Source organism: Eurosta solidaginis, chromosome 2 (genome assembly GCF_040869045.1).
Source record: "Eurosta solidaginis isolate ZX-2024a chromosome 2, ASM4086904v1, whole genome shotgun sequence".
Taxonomy (NCBI): domain Eukaryota; kingdom Metazoa; phylum Arthropoda; class Insecta; order Diptera; family Tephritidae; genus Eurosta; species Eurosta solidaginis.
This window is the reverse complement of record NC_090320.1, coordinates 23,352,591-23,371,733: the sequence shown is the minus strand read 5'-3', so window position 1 is coordinate 23,371,733 and position 19,143 is coordinate 23,352,591. Positions and strand designations below refer to the sequence as shown.

The 19,143-nt window shown below is 39.0% G+C and overlaps 1 protein-coding gene across 7 annotated transcripts in view; it reads left to right on the top strand.

Annotated features, from left to right (window-relative positions):
• Nucleotides 1–4,763: 4,763 nt before the first annotated feature.
• LOC137239380 (uncharacterized) overlaps nucleotides 4,764–19,143 on the top strand; it is a 114,753-nt gene continuing 100,373 nt past the window's right edge. Inside the window, exon 1 of one of the 7 annotated variants that reach the window (XM_067764634.1) lies at nucleotides 4,764–5,063. The gene's annotated coding sequence lies outside the window, so the exon portion shown is untranslated. Of the gene's footprint in view, nucleotides 5,191–9,452; nucleotides 9,583–9,607; nucleotides 9,711–19,143 lie in introns of those variants that run through there. The other 6 variants (XM_067764633.1, XM_067764631.1, XM_067764630.1 and 3 more) reach the window with 6 other exon arrangements.

Below are 19,143 nucleotides of genomic sequence, written 5' to 3'. Positions count from 1 at the left end.
ACAAGTCAATCCTCAATTAAAAAGTCTCGGCCCAGAATGCATTCCTATCGAAACCGCGATTTGGCAGCAGCCGTAGTTAATCGTTCAGACTTAGGAGAAATGTTCGGAGAAAAACTTGATCGAGGCGACGTCTGCTAAGTGAAGGTCGCTTTCGTAACAAAAGCTGAGGAAACCAGCATTTGGGACGACTTGATGATAGAGATTTATTCATTGTAAGCTGTAGGAATGTAACCTATCAAACGCCGGTTTTATATTTAGGGACTCAAGAGGTTGATAAGCGTAATATAAAGCGTTACAGCCTCACAGCTTCTGTAACCCAATTGTCAAATTTCAACTAACCGCGGGGAATTCTGTTACAAATATGAATGTAGCATACATATATTTAGCAGGTGTGGCTCTGGTGACTCTTAAGTTCCTCATGGAACTAAGTAGTATGGGGACGGGGGGCTTGAATGGTTGGATTTGGTCATGTTGAATATTTACCGAGATGGTCGGGCTGGTACCTTTATGATGCTTGTTACCAGAATACACTGCATCTAAATCCGTCAAAGAACCATCAACATCTATAACACTTCCAAAAACCTTCGGAAAGTATCTTTATCGCTACTTTCAGATATAAAAATTCAACAAAACTGATTGGAACCGGTTCATGTGCTTGACGACAATATTCTCTATTGTCGAGCAATTACTGGACGCATACAGTACTGGCGACAAAAGTGTTACCATTGCCTCTTATATTCATTATTGTTGCAAAATGCAAATTCATATGTAAATCGAAACTCGTTTTTAAATGTACTCATTACACAGCCCAGCAATTCAAAAAGCGCCAAAAACGACTTAACATTTAATAAATGCAAGCAAAACGTTAATCGCCTTCAACTTGACAATCAGTGATCCTTGAAAAGGTTAATAACTTCAAAATGTGAAATATGAAGAGAAAAAAATATCAACAAAATATTGAGCTTATAAACGTACTAAGCTCTGCTGCTCTATGTGACTCCGACGTAGCGTGGAAGTGGAAATTTTTTAAAGTAAATTGCGATTCAGAATGTATCTATTTAGTGGTTTGTAGATAGCAAAGGTATTTAGGTGCAGATGTACCTATGAGTAATTAATGTTATTGCAGAATGCAGAAACTTTTAGCCAAACGATCAGTACACATCTGTTTTGTTGTGTCTCCTACATTTTTGTTTTGCTTGTGCGACTGTTACGCATTTTCTCAAGCTGGCTAGCCTGAAGAGCGTTGTATATTGTTTTTTGTTGTTGTTGTAGCGATAAGGTTACTCCCCGAAGGCTTTGGGGAGTGTTATCGATGTGATGGTCCTTTGCCGGATACAGATCCGGTAACACAGCTCCATTAAGGTGCTAGCCCGACCATCTCGGGAACGATTTATATTGCCACATTAAACCGTCAAGCCATCCGTCCCTCCCCACCCCCAAGTTCCATGAGGAACAGAGCCTCGTCTGTTAGTGAAACGGGATTCGCCGCTCGAAGGTGAGGTTGACAATTGGGCTTGGAGAAGCTATATATTGCGCTGGCAACCTGAAAAGGTTGCGCTACACAACCCCTTGAATCTGGTATTTTAGTCGCCTCTTACGACAGGCATACCTACCACGGGTATATTCTAACCCCCTAACCCGCTGCATAGTTAACTTATCTGATTAATAACATGTAAGATTCGTAAATGAGAACTCATTACAAAGGAGTTCTGTAGATATCTGCACCACTTACAGGGGATATCCCTGCATAATTACTGTGGTTTAAAGTTTGTCGATTCCCTATTCATTTCTCACATTGTGTGTAGTTATGCGCCTCATAAAGGTGACTAGTTTCATCAAATATGGCGGTATCAATCCCCTTCAGTTATGAAATCTTTCACATAAATTATAAATGAGTCATATCGTGCGATCTGCTTTAAATTTGGGTCTCTTAGGGAGATCAAGGCTTTCTCTATCGGTTTTCCCCTACTCAGTGGCGTCTCCTCATTCCCCTGTGGTTAAATTTGAGTATAGATAGGAACTCGTTCTAAGCAGGTCCGTCCTTATCTATTCGCATAACATAACGTAGCCGTCGGACTTTAATTCGCGAATATACATAAGCCCATCGGGGTCAAGCTTATGAAAGAAATGCTTAAGGAAATCTAACCTTTTCGACGGCACGACCCCAGCGGGCTATGAGTTAAAATATATACCTGTTGTTTGGTATGTATGTCGTTGAATGCGACCCTAATTACGGCTATCAAGCCCGAAGTATGGTCAAATTCTTAAATAGAGGACGTATCTATCTGTTGAATACCCTTCTGTGCCTCGGCGCCTTTTCGCTAGGATCATCAATTAGGCTATCTCAAAGGAATATGTTCTGACCACCCGCCTCGAGGAGAATGCCCGGCAAGGAATTTAATAAACATCAATGCGACTTCGTGCAGAAACAGATTGAGAAATGAAAAAGTCTTTCCTGGATGATAAGACGGCGAGTCTGTGTCGCCTTACTAGGATAGGGTATAATAGATAAATAGATTTGTGCCGTAGTTATGCACACTCCGACCAATAGGTATGTTGTGGGTCAATTTCTTTACAGCACCTCGTCTAAGCCGAACTCACTTTAGAGAGCGTATGCGGATTTTTCGAACTGCGGCAATCCGAGGATTCTTAGTCTTCTTTTAGCGCCACCAATGTATTCGAGAAAATGTCGTCAGCTGGCTGCTTCTTGGGCGGTTAATCATGACTTTATATGTGGCCCGTAGGCTTCGGGGAGTATTACCGATGTTGATGGTCCTTCGCTGGATATAGATACGGTACGTTCCGGTAACAAGCGCCATTAAGGTATAAGCCCAATAATATCGAAAACTATTTAATATGAGCACGTTAAACCTTCTAGGCCACCCGCACTCACCTCCTCGTACGAAAAGGTACTTAAGGAACAGGTTAGTGAGTTTGAAAATTGTGTTGGAGAAGCTATAAATTACGTTGACATCCCCTTGAAAGTGTTGCGCTACACAACCTCTTGAATTTTTTGGTTATTTTAGTCGCTTTTTACGACAGACATTCCTGCCGCGGGTATATTTTAAACCTCTTAACCCGCTGACTTTATACCGCTTGGTCTTGTGTCCGCTACCAGTGACCTTGCCTGCCTCAATAGTGGTGCTCTACAGACATCTCTTCTCCGGACGGAGATTTCACCCATATAAACAGATGGTGTTACTAGTCCTAAACGCCTGAAACATGTTCCGAAACTTTTTCAGTGTAATGACCACGTTGGTTACGAGGCTGAATATTCACGCTCCAAAGACCGCTGGTCTCTGCAAGTCGTCAGTATACTATATGAGAGTGTAGTCCTAGTGGAGCGCCATTTCTTTCTTCAACCACGATGACCTTTGTATTATATCACATAGTCGCTCTCAAATGAATTGATATAATACCCTTACCATTATCACAATGTCATCTGTGAAATTTGGTCGGCTCTACATGCCCACAGCGGAAATATTTTAAGTCCCTTGACCCGCTCAGGCTAGTTTTACCTGGCGCAGAGGTTATAGTGATCTTTTGGCTTGAGGTTGAAGTCCTTTACGTTGGCAGAATACGCACGTTCCCGCATGTGTACTCACTTCAAAGTCACAAACGCCGCAGCCTTAAAGTACTCTCGGATGCCGTATATTTAATAATTTGATCAATTCGTACCATTTCGCTTATCACGTTCTGAGTCTTCATAGGGAACAATCGAACTTCCTCAGTGATCGGGATGTTAGCAGCTATTGATTGTATTCGCAGGTCGGATAAATTAGGGCTTGTTTTCTGCAAATATTTACTTCACCTTACCCACAAATAAACTAGATTGAAAAAAGTTCCCCCCAGTGGGTTAGGGTGTCAGAATATACCCGCGGTAGGTATGCCTGTCGTAAGAGGCGACTAAAATACCGGATTCAAGGGGTTTGTGTAGCGCAACCCTTCAGGTTGCCAGCGCAATATATAGCTTCTCCAGACCCAATTGTCAACCTCATCTATCCGCGGCGAGGCCTGTTTCACTAACAGACGAGGCTCTGGCGACCCCAAGCTCCTCATGGAACTTGGAGGTGGGAAGGGAGGGATGGCCTGGAGGTTTAATGTGGCCACATAAATCGTTCCCTTAATGGTGATGTGTTACCGGAGCGTACCGGATCGGTATCCGGCAAAGGACCATCACATCGATAACACTCTCCAGAGCCTTCGGGGAGCACCCTTATCGCTACAACAACAACAACAAGAACATTGAAAAAAGTTTTAAAGAAATGGTGCAGTTTGTCCAGCTAATAACTACATTCCGTTCATAGAATAGAAATCCCAAAAAATCTTTTAAAGAACCTTCGCTTGGAGTACTCAACGGGCTACCGTTCATGTCATCTTACGAGCGTCTTCCGTTCGCTTGCAACAGAACTCAAAAGTCTTCCTCTACGTATGCACTTCCATATCAACTTAAAACTATTAACAGCTGCCCATCCTATCAGTGGCGTTCACACAAACTAGCACTTGCGGTGCTTTTGGTTAACTTCCGAAATTTCGTTTAGTAAATCAAAATCGCAGTGTGAGTAGCAGCTAAAACAGATGCTGAACATACAAACGAACAACGACGACGACATTAAATACTTAACGATAATGACAACGACAAATCGAGTCAATCGAGCTGATTGCCGGCATACCAGCAGCCAACATATCTAACTTAGTATTTGGCTTCAACTCCATTCCGAGCTCTACTAGCTCTAGTCATCAATTCAGTCATTTGGCGACTGTTGAACTCGATAGACGTGTGAGACGGTTAAGCGTACGCGCGACCAAGTTTGTGAGTATTTTATTATTGCACGGATAAACGCGACCGAATGAAGTGATTAAATAAATTAGTTTACCAAAAGAAAGAACTAAATAAATATTGTTTATCAGTTTCGTGGTAAGACAAAATTTCACGCGCGGCAATTTAAAGTGGTGAAAAAAGGGAGAAAACAAATAAACCAAGCGATCTAGTGAGGTGTTGGTGGGCCAACACAATTCACAAAAACAACAAACGTACGAACGTGTCTTGTGATCAAACGGTGGTAATTAATTTTTTCCGCGTCTTATATTTCATAATTTTGGGGTTTGTTTTGTGTTTAAATTTTATTAAACAATTAACAACAACAATAAAAGCGTGTCTGTATGGTAAATAGAAATTATGATAAAAAGGTGATTAAATTTTATTGAAATAATCGCAAATTTATAATTAAAAATTAATACAATGATAAGTTTATATATATATATGCAGTATTTGTTGTTGTCAGCCGTTATAAAGAAAATAAAAAAATTGAAAAGAAATGCAAAATAAAATGCGTGTGCGATAAGTGTAAAAGAATATGTAACAAGTATGATAGGCTAAGTGCGGATGAAACCGAACATTTTATACTCAGTGGTGTATGAAAGTTGTAATGCTACTAGTGAAATGCCACGCCCACTGCAAAGAACTTATAAGAAGTGCTATCGGTTTAATACTCAATCTTGGAGAGTAGTAATATTATTGGTCTTTCGTCAAATTCGCTAAAGTTTCGGTTCGAGTTCGTCCAAAAAAATTTCCTTGGACAGCTAGAAGAAGTACCCTTCGTGTTCCTTATTTCATCTCTCGGATTGTCAAGAGGTACTTTGAGAGCTTAACTTGAACTGCCACGCGAATAGTTCTTTCTTGTTTGATACTTATTTTTAATTCCAATGACGCTGAGCTGCTAAAGCTAAATTGGGAGATAATAAATTATGTATTCTCATATACGAAAAATTTGTTTCTAGACCAAACGAACACACCTATTTTAAGGGCCTTTGGAAAATGAAATTGTTTGAACTTCAATTCGGTTCGTTACAAATTCTTTCCGACCGTCTCTAATAAACGCTTTAAAATTTAAATTTTTGAAAAATGTCGTGTGCCAGAACTTTGGTCATCTTTTATGTTAAAAAGCGCTGTATAAGGCGCGTACGAAGCTCAAAGATCAGCCTTCCCTCCTGTAAGGCCAACAAACTTTTCGTATCCCTAGCCACAATTTTCTGATGTAACCCTTTCAGGTTATTACCTTCTAAGACTAACTTATCTTCTGTCTTAGCACGTCATTGGAGATGCTGAAGGAAGATGTTTAATCTTTTAAGTCTTGACTGCGATGTATCGGAAAAGGTGAATAATGATCTGTTATATTTAAAAAATCTGAAATCCAGCGTCGGCAGTCAAGACAGCCCAGTAACCTCTGTTTCCCATAGCTTTTTATTCCAAATAATTTATCTTGTATGATGTTGGCGTATGCCGTGGTATAGCTGTAGCGTACGCCGCCTGGGTGCAAGTCCCTGGCAAAGCAACATTAAAAATTTACTTACTAACTTAATTCCCCTTAATCGGTTTAACAGTTTTCGTCGTCCAACAAGTCGCGCCAGTCGCTTCTTTGTTGTGCTAACTGCGGCCAATTGGCAACACCAAGGGAACTCAAACTTCCACCTGGTCCTTCCGACGGAGTATGAGCCGCCGTCTTCCTCTGCTCCCTTGTAGGTGAGTTCCCTTAGAAATACATTACTGAACGGAGCATCATATTTTATTTGCATTAAATGACCCAGGCAGCATAGCCGCTGTGTTTTAATCCATTGAACTGTGTTGTTGTCTGTATAAAGCTCGTATAGCACATCATTAAATCTTCTGCGGTACTCGCCGTCACAAACGCGTAGAGCTCCGCGTTCGGAGTTAAATAGCGCCAAGTATATATTTTTCCCATTTGGAATTACTATGGACATTTCGAGTATCCAGCTGTTTCCGTCATTTGGTTCCATCAAACGAGTTGGCGTTCTTTCGTCGCGTTTAGGCGTGTCTGTCGTAAGAGATGGCTAAAATCCACGTACCCAAAGGCTTGACGGGTCTAAAGAGTCGTTTTCGATGCTATCGAGGGAGCACCAGAAGGCAAAAGTACCGTAGCGTATCAGATTCATATCGGGCAAAGAAGTGTCCACTTCTTTAGAACTCCGCCTAAACCTTCAGGGATTGATTTTGAGTTTACAAGAACAAAATAAAGAACAACAATAGTTCATACGATATTGTGGACTTGACTTGACCATTGAGAGAACAATATCGGATGAGGAAACCTTTAAAGCTTTCAAATGGGTGATGGCGGCCGCGTCTAGATATCACAAGTACTAGGTAGAGCCTATTGAGAAATATATGAGGTGGAGAATAGTTTGATTGTTGTTCCTATAGTTGTAGCGATAAAGACACTCACTGACACTCAGATGTACTCTGGAGCTAGCATTTTAAGCTACTAGTCAGACAAAGTCGTGAATGATTTGATACGACCATTTGGAATCTGCTGGGCCGCACCAGCTCTTCGTCTGTTAGGAGTTCAGTGTAACCAAAGTCTTGCTATTTGTATGAAAATATATACCTCGAGTGGGTAAGGCTGATAATTGGATTGGGGAAGCTAAAAGCTTGGGTGTATAGCAGATGTCGTGAGCTGAATTACGTGCGATACCTACTATTGAAAACTCCATCTTTAGGTTACTTCATAAATCTCATTCCCTATGAAAGATATAATACTAGCAGACCCCACTAGCAGGAAAGGTAGACTTCGTTTTGCCTGAAATTTAGTAATGAAAATTGTTCTTTTCCGCTTTGGCGGCTAACAACACGTCAGATTCTCTGGCATGTACGTAACGAAGCAGCTGATGAAGATAACTTCACATTGTGTGCTTTACAGGTCCACCAAATCAATAAATAAGGGCACGCCGCAGTTCGTGGTATTATCGCACCATACATAAGAATGGAATAGGTCGGTTCCTTGTTCTCTTTCCCGAAAAATTGGTTTCCTCAATACTACCTGATGCAAAAAGCTACGTATATATGTACTAAATTTCAAACAAATATCTCAATAAATAAAACAAAAAAATAAATAAAATAAAAAAATTTTAAATACTTCCTTTATATAAATGGACAAAAATCAGCGAAAAATGTCTCCTTATATAAAGACATATTCTTGCTAAACTTTCATTTTTAAATTGTGACATGAAATTGCAAAAATATTTATGAAAAGTAAAAATATAAATAAAAGTGGAGCGCACATTACTTGGATTGGAAAGTTGGTAGGAAAGTCAATCAAATGCGCTCCACCTTTATATTTTTACTTCTCATAAATATTTTTGCAATTTCTATGTCAAAATTTAAAAATCAAAGTTTAGCAAGAATATGCCTTTATATAAGGAGACATTTTTCGCTGATTTTTGTCCATTTATATAAAGGAAGTGCTTAAATCTTTTTTTATTTTATTTTTATTTTCTCCTTTTGTTGCTTTGTCACGGTGCCTTAACCTGTCTCTGAGTTTTCATGTTTGAGCTCAATGAGAAGTTACTTTAAAATCGATCTCAAAACACCAAATTTCCAAATTCCTATCTAAATATTTCGATCCGTGCGCCACCTAACGCAATTTTTTCTCCTTTTCTTACATTTTCTTACATTTTCTCGGTGTCTTAATCTATGTGTTAAGTTTTACGCTTGTAGCTCAATGAGAACTTACATAAAAATCAATCCCAAAATTCCCCCTGTTCCGTTTAATTTTTCTAAATATCTCAGTCCGTGCGCCCCCTAGCGAAACTTTTTGTATTGTGTATCGGCTGTCATCGACCTCTGAATTAAGCTCTAAATTTTTAGCCTCTAGTTCATCGAGAAGTTACTTAAAACCCGGTTTCAAATTTCCAAATTGTTATCAAATTTTTTCGATCCGTGCTCCACCTAACGGAATTTTTTCTCCTTTTGTTCCTTTGTCACGGTGTCTTAACCTGTCTCTGAGGTTTCATGTTTGTAGCTCAATAATAAGTTACTTTAAAATCGATCTCAAAACATCAAATATCCAAATTCTTTCTTATCTAAATATTTCGATCCGTGCGTCACCTAAGGGAATTTTTTCTCCTTTTCTTAAATTTTCTCGGGGTCTTATCCTATGTGCTAAGTTTTACGCTTGTAGCTCAATGAGAACTTAGATTAAATCAATCCCAAAATTACCTCCGTTTCGGACGATTTTTCTAAATATCTCATCCCGTGGGCCCCCTAGCGAATCTTTTTGTATCGCTGTCATCGACCTCTGAATTAAGTTTGAAATTTCAAGTCTCTAGCTCAATAAGAAGTTTTTTTAAAAAATCGATTGCAAGATTTGTATGAAAAGCGAACAAACATTCAACCGACCTAATATAAAGGAAGTAAAATAATGTCTCTATATAAACAGTGGGCGTGGTTATTGACGGGTTTACGTATTTGAAAAGCCTGACAGCCTATCTCTTTCACAAAGTGCCTCAGTTGTACCGTCATGGTAATACTAATCTCAACTTTTTTGTTTGATAAATATTTTGTATAAAAGTCAAATGACCGCTATGTGGAAATCGCTAAAATATTTATACTGCTCGCCAGCACCACTGGGTATATATGTAATTCATAATGTGTGCAGCATATGCAAAGTAGAAAACAAAATGTGATGTGGGCTAATCGAAGGGAATTTACATGTGCATAGCGCACAGACAAGTGAACGAACTGAAAATTTCAAATGGATTTCCCGCACTTGCAGTGCTTGAAAATCTGTAAGCTGCATACGAAAGCCAAAAATACATGAGCTAAAATCCAAAAAAAAAAAAAAAAAAACAAAATGTAACACAGAAAAACGAAAAAAAAAAATAAAAAACCAAAAAAATATACACACAAATAAAAAGTAAAAATTGAGTAAGATGCAGTAAAGCAAGTAGCAAGTGGCAATCGTAGGAATGCTCTGTAGCAACAATTGCAACTACATCGGCCAATAACAACATCACCCATATGCGGTTATTGTCTGGCCTGTGGCCCGCCATGCGTTTGCTTTGGATCTGTGCACAAGCAATGAATGATATCTGATTTTATTTAGGCAATTGTTGCCGCACACCCTCACCCCTCTCCCCACTCCTCAGAAGCGATTGTCAATCAGAATTGTGTGGCTTTTTGTGTGTTTTTGTTGCTTGTGTGTGGTGTGTGAAGTGTGTACGTGTGCGAAAGTTGAAATGAAAATCATTAAAATAACATAAACTTAAAAGTTTTACTTAAAATGAAAGAAACAACCAATTTAAATAGGAAAAAAGTTACAAATTAAAAAAGAAAAAAAATTATGGCGGCATGTACTAAAGTTGAACGCCCAAGGGTAATGAGTGCCCAAACAAATAAAAAAAAAACTGATAAATAAGAAATTTTACCATCATCGAATGCTCTGGTTAGGTTAGGTTGAACGAGTCATGCGACAAAGACCACTCATAAGCTGAATGTGCCTATAGATTGTCCTTTGCAACTTTTTCATTATATTTATTTTGGCCTCGATGCACTACGAACTTTATTTAGATCTATTGTGCCTGACCTTTCAACCTATTGCTCGTACTGTATGTGAAGGCTTTTACACAATTACCTAGTAAAGCTTTTTACTGCATATCACAAAGAGATGAAGAGTCACGCCACCTAGATGAGAGAGTTCCTACATTGCGTGAGTTCGCGTTTCATCCTGCAGTTAACGAAAGCGACAGATTTGTGTATCGTGTAGATTTAAATTACTTGGTGATATGTAGTCTACAGAGTCCGTAGGTCCTCTATGCTTAGATTAATGAGTCTTTGCCCTGCGTAAATAAACCAGTGGTGTTTGTACTGCTTTTGTTTCCCAGTTACTTATGGTTTTCCTAGTGTGTGCTTTTGTGAATCCACAATGCTTCCATAGCACCCTGCTTGGCTAGGTAAGCTGTATGTTCCTTACCTTTATGTCCCCGATACCATGTGTACCCGATCCTAACAAAAGCTTGGTTCTGGATTCCAGATAATTAAGGACTCCAATGCATCATCCACTAGCTTGCAAGTAATTGTGTTCTATTGCAAGGCTGCTTGGCTGTCTGGCATAATGAGGATACTTCTAGAGGATAAACCTCCTCATAGATATTATCTGCCGCAAACTTCTATTACATGGATTTCTGCCTAAAAATAGTGCTGTAGTATCCCTTTGGTATCGATTTCGCGAAGCTCGGCCCATAAGTCCCATTTGTCCGTCATCAAAGGATCCGTATTTTGATTCGCCGTTTCCTCAGGAGGCCTGCCCAATGGAAATCTCAAAAATCCCTGAGAGGGCATCACGTATTTACAAAACGAGATTTCCTATGAATTTTCCTATTACTTTCAAATGACCTGTCATATTTTCGTTGTTTACCTCAGATTTATACTGAAGTGTTAGTGCAGCAAGTGTTGCCCCTTCATTTATTAGGATAGGGCAGGAAAGTATTCCCACTAAAGCACTAAGTGCATCAGCTGGGTACGTTCTCTTCGCATCCGTTATTTCAATGCAAACTAGTCTATGTAACTTGCTTGATTTAGTTATTGCCCTTCTTTATCCAACCAGCCTTTTGAACTCTTCCTGTGTTGCCTCCATCTAGAAGGTTGCCAGGATAAGGAACTAATCCTTTCCGCGCACGAATGATAGTACCGCTGGATCTTCAGTACGGAAATTAGATAGCATATATGCTTGTAGCCTTACCATGTTGTAGCTCTCGTACGGCCTCCAGGGTTCGCGTACGCTAAACCTAAACAAATTTCTTAACTCGCAGCATTTATGTGCACGTCTTGTTCCTGACCCGGCTATATCTGTATCGCGAGAACTGAAACTAATTGCTCTCCAAACCCATTGGAGTTCCTCCTTCTTCTGTTTCCAAATATGTATCTACAGGTGTTGATAGAAATACTTTCTTTAAATCCTTGCACTATCTTCCTATCTGCATAAAGCTCATACAGCTTATCATACTTGCCATCGGCAACACGAATAAGACAATAAATCTTCCAGATAACTTTTCTCTCAAACACTTCAAGGGCTATCTCAACTTTTCTCGAAATTCAAAGACAAAGTCCTTCACTGTTTTGAATTTATATCCATTAACAGTGATGAAGCTGCCGCAAGACCTACTGTGTTTTCTTCTCAATCTAATCCAGTGAATGGAGAACTTACGATGCATTTGTTTAGACCAATGACATCATCGCGGATTATTTCTCCTGCTAGGTTTATGTATATAAAAACCGCATGAAAGAGAGTCGGTTCGTCTGAAGCCTCGTTTGGCTTCGGATGGCTCGAAGTGGTACTTACCAATCCTAATGGAGCTTGTGGTGATGTTCAACTTCATTTAACAAAGTCTTATAAGCTTTGACCGTGTTATGATTATAGTCCCACATTAAAATGTTTATCTGTCAAAAGAGACGTAGCTGCTAAGTTCCAATTGGTCTGACGGTTTTGTTTAATGACAAGAAGTACTGCATCGTGCTTTCGTTTTTTACCAGACCTTTCTTATGCTAGGGTTCCTTTCCTTTGTTCGAGTAAATTATGTCAGATGGTACATTTGTTCGCGGCAAAGCCGAGTAAATATCGGAAAGGCATTTCGACTGTAACACCTTCTTTAAAAGTATAAGTTATCAACTGTCAGAAGCCGTCCAACATCGGAGTCCTGGTAATTGCATAAATAAGCTTAGTCTCCTAGTGAACCATATCCAGTCAACATTCTTGCAAAAACGTAAGAACCGATCAAAAACTGTCGATTAGCGTTACGCGGAGACGGAAGAAAAGGCCTAAGCCAGTTTGGCAACGTTTTTAATTTTCGGTATCGATTATTTTATCACATCGCTATTACACGCTTTAGTTTCGCACATTTTTGATTGTTGTGACTTGTATTGACAAATGTGGCAAGTAAATAGCTTTGGTAAATCATTGGCAGTAAACCGGCACGATTACAAAAAAAAAAAACTAATAGCAGCGGCAATAATTTACGATTGACTCAAAGTGTAGGCTAAGACAGTGGAGCAGGAGAGCAGCAGCAGCAACTGCATAAACAACTTGTAGAATGTCGCTTTGAGCAACAAATTGTTGTTAGATTGCATTTGAACGCATAAATTCGTAATGATTACAGGGTCAGCTACGCATGCGCAAAATAAAAAGGCGAACATACCTACAAAACAAAAACCCATACATTCAATCAACATCAGCGACACTGACACTGACAACCAGCATTTTTTGAATAATTTTAAGTATTTTTTGTATTTTTTCAAATACCTACGATTTTGTGGGCAGTTTGTAAGGAGGCGTGCACACAACTTCAGTGAAAAGCAAACTTACCTGTTTATTTAAAAAAACCGGCTCCGTTTTGGAAAGTACTTGTTTTTTTTCTTTTGAAACTTATGGATTTGTTCGAGAATTTTGTATCAACATATTTTTTTTCATGATGGGTCTAATGTTGCTGTAGTAAAATTTGCTGGGCCTTATGGAAGACGTGAGTAAGATTTTCAAATGCTTTAGTCTATACAAGCAGGTCAAATATACCGCCAACATCAACGATAAAAATTTTCCTAAATAAACTGAACAAGTGAGAAGAGCTCCCAAAAGCCTGTGGAGTCCTCTTGCCTAGCAAAAAAGTTGGTGAAAAACTTAAAGAGTTTGTCTAATCCGTGCTACATTCTATCACAATCGAGGACTGCGTCTTCTTAAACCCTTAGTGGTTCATGAGATTAATCAACTGACAGTTAATCTCACACAGATAATATTTGAGGCTCTCAGTCTCAAACAACATTAACTCTGCCAGCGGTTCAATATGTAATGATATACAAATTCCCAATGTTTTATAATAGCTGCTGTATCAGCAAAACTGTGTTCGTGAACTACAGAAATGCCCCCTTTGAAACCGTTGCTTTCTAAGGATCACTTTCACATTATTTCAAAGTGACTTTCAATGTTGCTAATCTGTTGCCTTCTATTGCTTCTGCGTCCAGGTTACGATTTTTACTCTAGATGGGGTTTCTATGAAGCTGCTGCTCAGTTGCAACTCTTTTAGGTTACTCAGCAGTTTCGCGACAACATTTGATTTGGCTCGAGCATTATTGGTTCTGTATCCATAGCGAACATTTTTAGAAGGTGTGTTTAGCATCACCCCGCCTAGTCGTTAATTTTTCTAGCGGTCTTACCAGAGTCCGCTTATATGTAGCGCTAATAGGATTGCGCGGGTGATCACTTGTATGGCTGATCCTACCTTTTGCTGTAAAAGCTTGCAAAAAAATTCGTTTCCGAAGCGTCTTTGTTCACTTTTCGGAGTCCTAACGTAGCGTGGATAAAGTGAAGTCCATCCGCAGCGTTCTCTTGCTTTCTGTTCGTCCTTCGATTTTTTCCCTCAACCTGATTAGCAGCGGTACCGTTCTTAGGTCTTACGTTTATGCGTAGTTATCTACGAAATTTGATGCGGAGTATCCACTCGTTTTCTTGTGCTGGCAACGGGAGTCCGTGTAAGTCTAGCTACTCTTTCCTTCGGATCGCGACCTGATGAAGCTTTCTGTGTGCTTCTTTTAGGACTTCAATGTGTGCATGCCTATCCGACCCAGTAACCGTCAGCGGGATTTCAAGTTTGAAAATTACAGCATAGCTGAGAATTTATTAAGCAGGACTTAGAATTGTTTCTCGTGCAGCTTTGAATGAGACCTTCAACGAGATTTTTATGGTCCGACAATACGCTGTAAATAGCATGGAATTTGAGTTTTACTTTGTAATTCAAAACAAGGTTTATGTTTTCAAAAAAAAGCTTAGAAGGATTGCCACCCTTCAGAATAAATTCGAGACTATTTCGAAATTATACTGACTTGTTTTCGGAATCAATTCGAAACAATTTCACAATCATTTCATAATTTTTGATTGAACTATTTCGGGATTGTTTCGAAAACGATTGGGAACTATATCAAGATCATTTCGGGATTGTTTTCGTTGTCATTGGAATTGACTTTTACTTTTTTTACTTTTTTTTAAGTCAAAAGAGGTTTTATGTTTAAACAATAAAATGATATTTAGGGTTGCCACCTTTTCAGAATAAGTTCGGGAGTTTTTCGAAATCGTATGGACATTGTTTTCGGGATAAATTCGAGACAATTTCAATATCATTTGCTAATTTTGTTTTGAGTTGTTTCGGAATATATTAGGAAGTACTGCACGTTTATTTCGGACTATTTTCGGTATCATTTCGTTGCTGTTTCGAAATCACTAAGGGCTCATGTCGAAATATTTTTAGTGTTAATTCGGGACTATTGCGGGATTACTTCGAAATCATTTCGTGACTGTTTTCGGGATCAATTCGAAGCTATTTCAGAATATCGATAGTTTCTGGTGATATCGATATCAGTACATTTGAATTGATTATGTAAGATGTGCCAGCTTTATATATTCTATAGGAGATATAAGAGCACAATATTCTATGAAGTTGTAAAAAAACTTGTTGCTCCGCGAAGGTTTTGGGGAGTGTTATCAAAGTAGATTTCCTTTACCGGATATAGATCCGGTACGTTCTGGTAACAAGCACCATTAAAGTAGAAGCCCGATCATCTCGATAACGATTTCTAGGACATGCTGCCGCCAACGCCTTGAAAGGGTTGCGCTACCAACCCCTTAAATCGTTTGTGTATTTTAATCGTCAGTTACGACAGGCTTACCTACCGCGGATATATTCTAACCCCCTAAGTCGAGTTCATTTGCGAGGCAATCACCTATGAAAAATTACTTTTACAAATATTTTTCATATATTTTGTTTGCTATTCTTGTTGTATCTATGTATTGTCGCTTGACACATGTCCAAACAGCAGCTAATGTGACGTGATTATTTACTTATCAGTTTTTAGCCACTCAAAGTGATGTTTAAACACTCGTACATACATATGTATGTATGTACCTACGTTTGATATTTAACTGTGGACAGACAAACGCACATACAACAATCATCTTATCGTCGTCAATGCGAAGCTCTGTTAACAATTCGCAAATAAACTTGCCTAATAAAGCGTTAATGAAAACTATATAATGTCAAGTAAATATGTTCCTTTAGAGAAATATAGTTTATGATACCTCGTTATTGATATTACAAGGATTATTTACGAAAAACTTGAGGCGGCTAATATCAGCAGTCAGTAGCTATGATGGGCTTCGCGACACTTTCCTTTCAAGGCATACAAGAAGGGAGTTTATGATTTAGAGAAGAAAGAAGTTGATGCTTCTACATTGAGTGCAGGTCCTCTAGTTACCAGATTTGATCTGATTAGATCCTTTAGTCGTAAGAATCCCTTTGTCTATTTCAAGTAGTTGTGAGACGGTGGAAGAAGCAATGCTCATATCTGCTACAGCCATAAAAGATATACACTGGGCAAACCCCTAAAATTTCTAAATACCTATGAGTCTAAAGGCCTCGGAATGGTTCCAGTCGATGAATAATATGCTATTTACAATTCAATGAGCTGTCCCTGATGCAATCGCAAAAGCGTTTAGATCAAAAGCTATGTATGCGATATTAAACACGCCAAGAATCGCACTATTTTTATAAGAAAATGCATTCCATGTTGTTGTAGCGGTAAGGGCACTCCCCGAAGGTTTTGGGGGTGTTATCGATATTGATGGTCCTTTGCTGGATGTCGATCCGGTAAGTTTCAGTAACAAGCATCATTAAGGTACTAGCCCGACCATCTCGCAAACGATTTAATATGACCACATTGAACCATCTGGGCTGGATATACAGTGGAACAATTGTCACTTTATCATTTCGCTTGCCGATCTCTAGGGCTGCAAACAACACATATATTCCTGGGGAATCGTACTCTGAAAACTTTTGTACTGTCGCAGATAAAGAAAGTTAATTTTTAGCTCCTACTCAAGTTATGATGAACAATATTATATTTCGGTATCATATTCGCCCCACAAGTAAAATAAAAAAAAAATACTTGGAGATTTAGACCGAGCTTCTCTTCCAATTTGCGTCGTGTTCCTTTTTAATTTTTCCTACAAATTGACACTCGGAAGTATTTTCCAAACCACCACCGAGGGACGACCTCGCTCAAAAAAACTGTTTTCTAAATGTTTTTTGCTTTGCGCAGTTCTTGAGCTCAGGACATTAGGTGTGGTAGGCGGAGCATGCTACCACCACACCACGGTGGCCGCCATGGTTTACTTAATGCTCAGGAAATATATGAGCTGTATGGAATACCCCAAACTAAATTTAATTGCCATTTAATCTATTCATTCCGTAATTTTATGATCATTGCATTTATAGCCAATCTTAATAAAATTATATGATTTTATTACTACCTTTATACAAGGTTGCTTTCTTTTTCGTGCAGAACTTTGGTGCAACGTTGGGAAATCTAGAAATCGACCTTTAAGGAACTTTGTTGGCAAAACTTTGATGATCAGCCATGTTACAGAAAGAAGTCTTTTAGATTCAAATAAGTAGAACATTCGAAGAATACTGAAAACTGTGCTTCCGTCCGATTTTTATTTAACTTTACGCGAGTTTGAGAAAAAGTGACGCCAAAAACGAGTACCTTATAAAATTCGTTTAAAAAAATAAATAAATGTAAGGCGCGATAACCTCCGAAGAGATCTAAGGCCGAGCTTCTCTTCCAATTTGCGTCGTGCTCCTCTTGATTTTCACCACAAATTGGCCGGACGGGACCTACATGTGTCATGCCGACTCCGAACGGCATCTGTAAGGCAGATGAGTTTTCACTGAGAGCTTTTCATGGCAGAAATACACTCGGAGCGCTTGCCAAACACTGCCGAGGGGCGACCCCGCTTAGAAAAATTTTCTTCTAATTGAAAAACCTTATTTCGAAAATTTTGATATTGCTTTGCCCGGGGTGCGAACCCAGGGCATACGGTGTGGCAGGCGGAGCACGCTACCATTACACCGCGGTGGCCGCCGAATTCGTTTAAGAAAAGTTATTCGGCACTGATTTTTGAGTAGTTTTGGAACTTGGAAAGGAATGCAAGGTGTAGCGAGGATCAAGTGCTTTTTCTAGTTGCCGAACTTTGTGATCTAATCTCAATAAACTTCTGGAGCGTAAAAGACTTTAAACCTTTAACATAGTTCAGAAGAAAGGTAGGTTAGAGGCCAAATGTTCCGCTAGATGGCGCCCGGATTTCGATATTTAAAGAATTAGTATTAATGGTCCGATTTTCTTCATATTCAGGACATACATAAACTAAAGCTTAGAATAGTTTAGGTGAACTTTATTAGTCCGTTACTCTGTTTAAGAAAATAGTACCTGGGCGACCGAGCTTTGCTCGGCAATCTTCAAGTATACCGCATAACATACTTTGTTCTACATGTCATTAATCAAACTCAACTTTTTTATATGTACATCTAATATATAAAATTCTTCTGTCACGGTGTTAGAGGCTTAACTCCTCCGAAACGGCTGAACCGATTATTATGAAATTTTGTGAGCATATTGGGTAGGTCTGAGAATCGGCCAACGTCTACCTTTTTTTCGCTACGTGCCTAGGGTCTTGAGATCAAAACGTGGACCCGGCTACCCCTAAAATGTGTTTATACAATATGGATATCAAATTAAAGCTATAGTACAGGATACTTTTCATACCCCTGGGTGACTAGGGTCTCGAGATATAGTCCAAACCAAGGTCCCGGGTACCCCTAGAATGTCTTTATACAATATGGATATCAAATGAAAGCTGTTGATGAGTGCTGTAGTACAGGATAATTTTCATACCCCTGGGTGACTAGGGTCTCGAGGTATAGGCCAAAACATGGACCCGGGTACCCCTAAAATGTGTTTTTACATTATGGGTATCAAATTGAAGCTGTTGACGTATGCTTTAGTACAGAGTAAGTTTTACACCACTGAGTGACTAGGGTCTCGCGATATCGACCCTACTCAAAAATGTCCCTATTGTAATGCAGAGTGAAATACCTTTCGTTTAATACCCATATCGGCATATCTCATACACTTTTTTTTAAATTGCGAATAGGTTTCAACCCTAAATGGCAACTCTACTCAAAAATATCCCTATTGTAATGCGGAGTGAAATACCTTGGGCAATCTCGGGCAATTTTTTTATTTCGAATAGGTGGCAACCCAAAATTGCATACTCAAAAATGTTCCTATTGTATTGCGGAGTGAAATACCTTTCGTTTAATACCCATATCGGCATATCTCATACACTTTTTTTAAATTTCGAATAGGTGGCAACCCTACTCAAAAATGCCTCTATTCTAATGCCGAGTGAAATATCTTTCGTTTGAAACCTATTGTAATTTATTTAAAATATGCATTAAGAAATGCTTAAT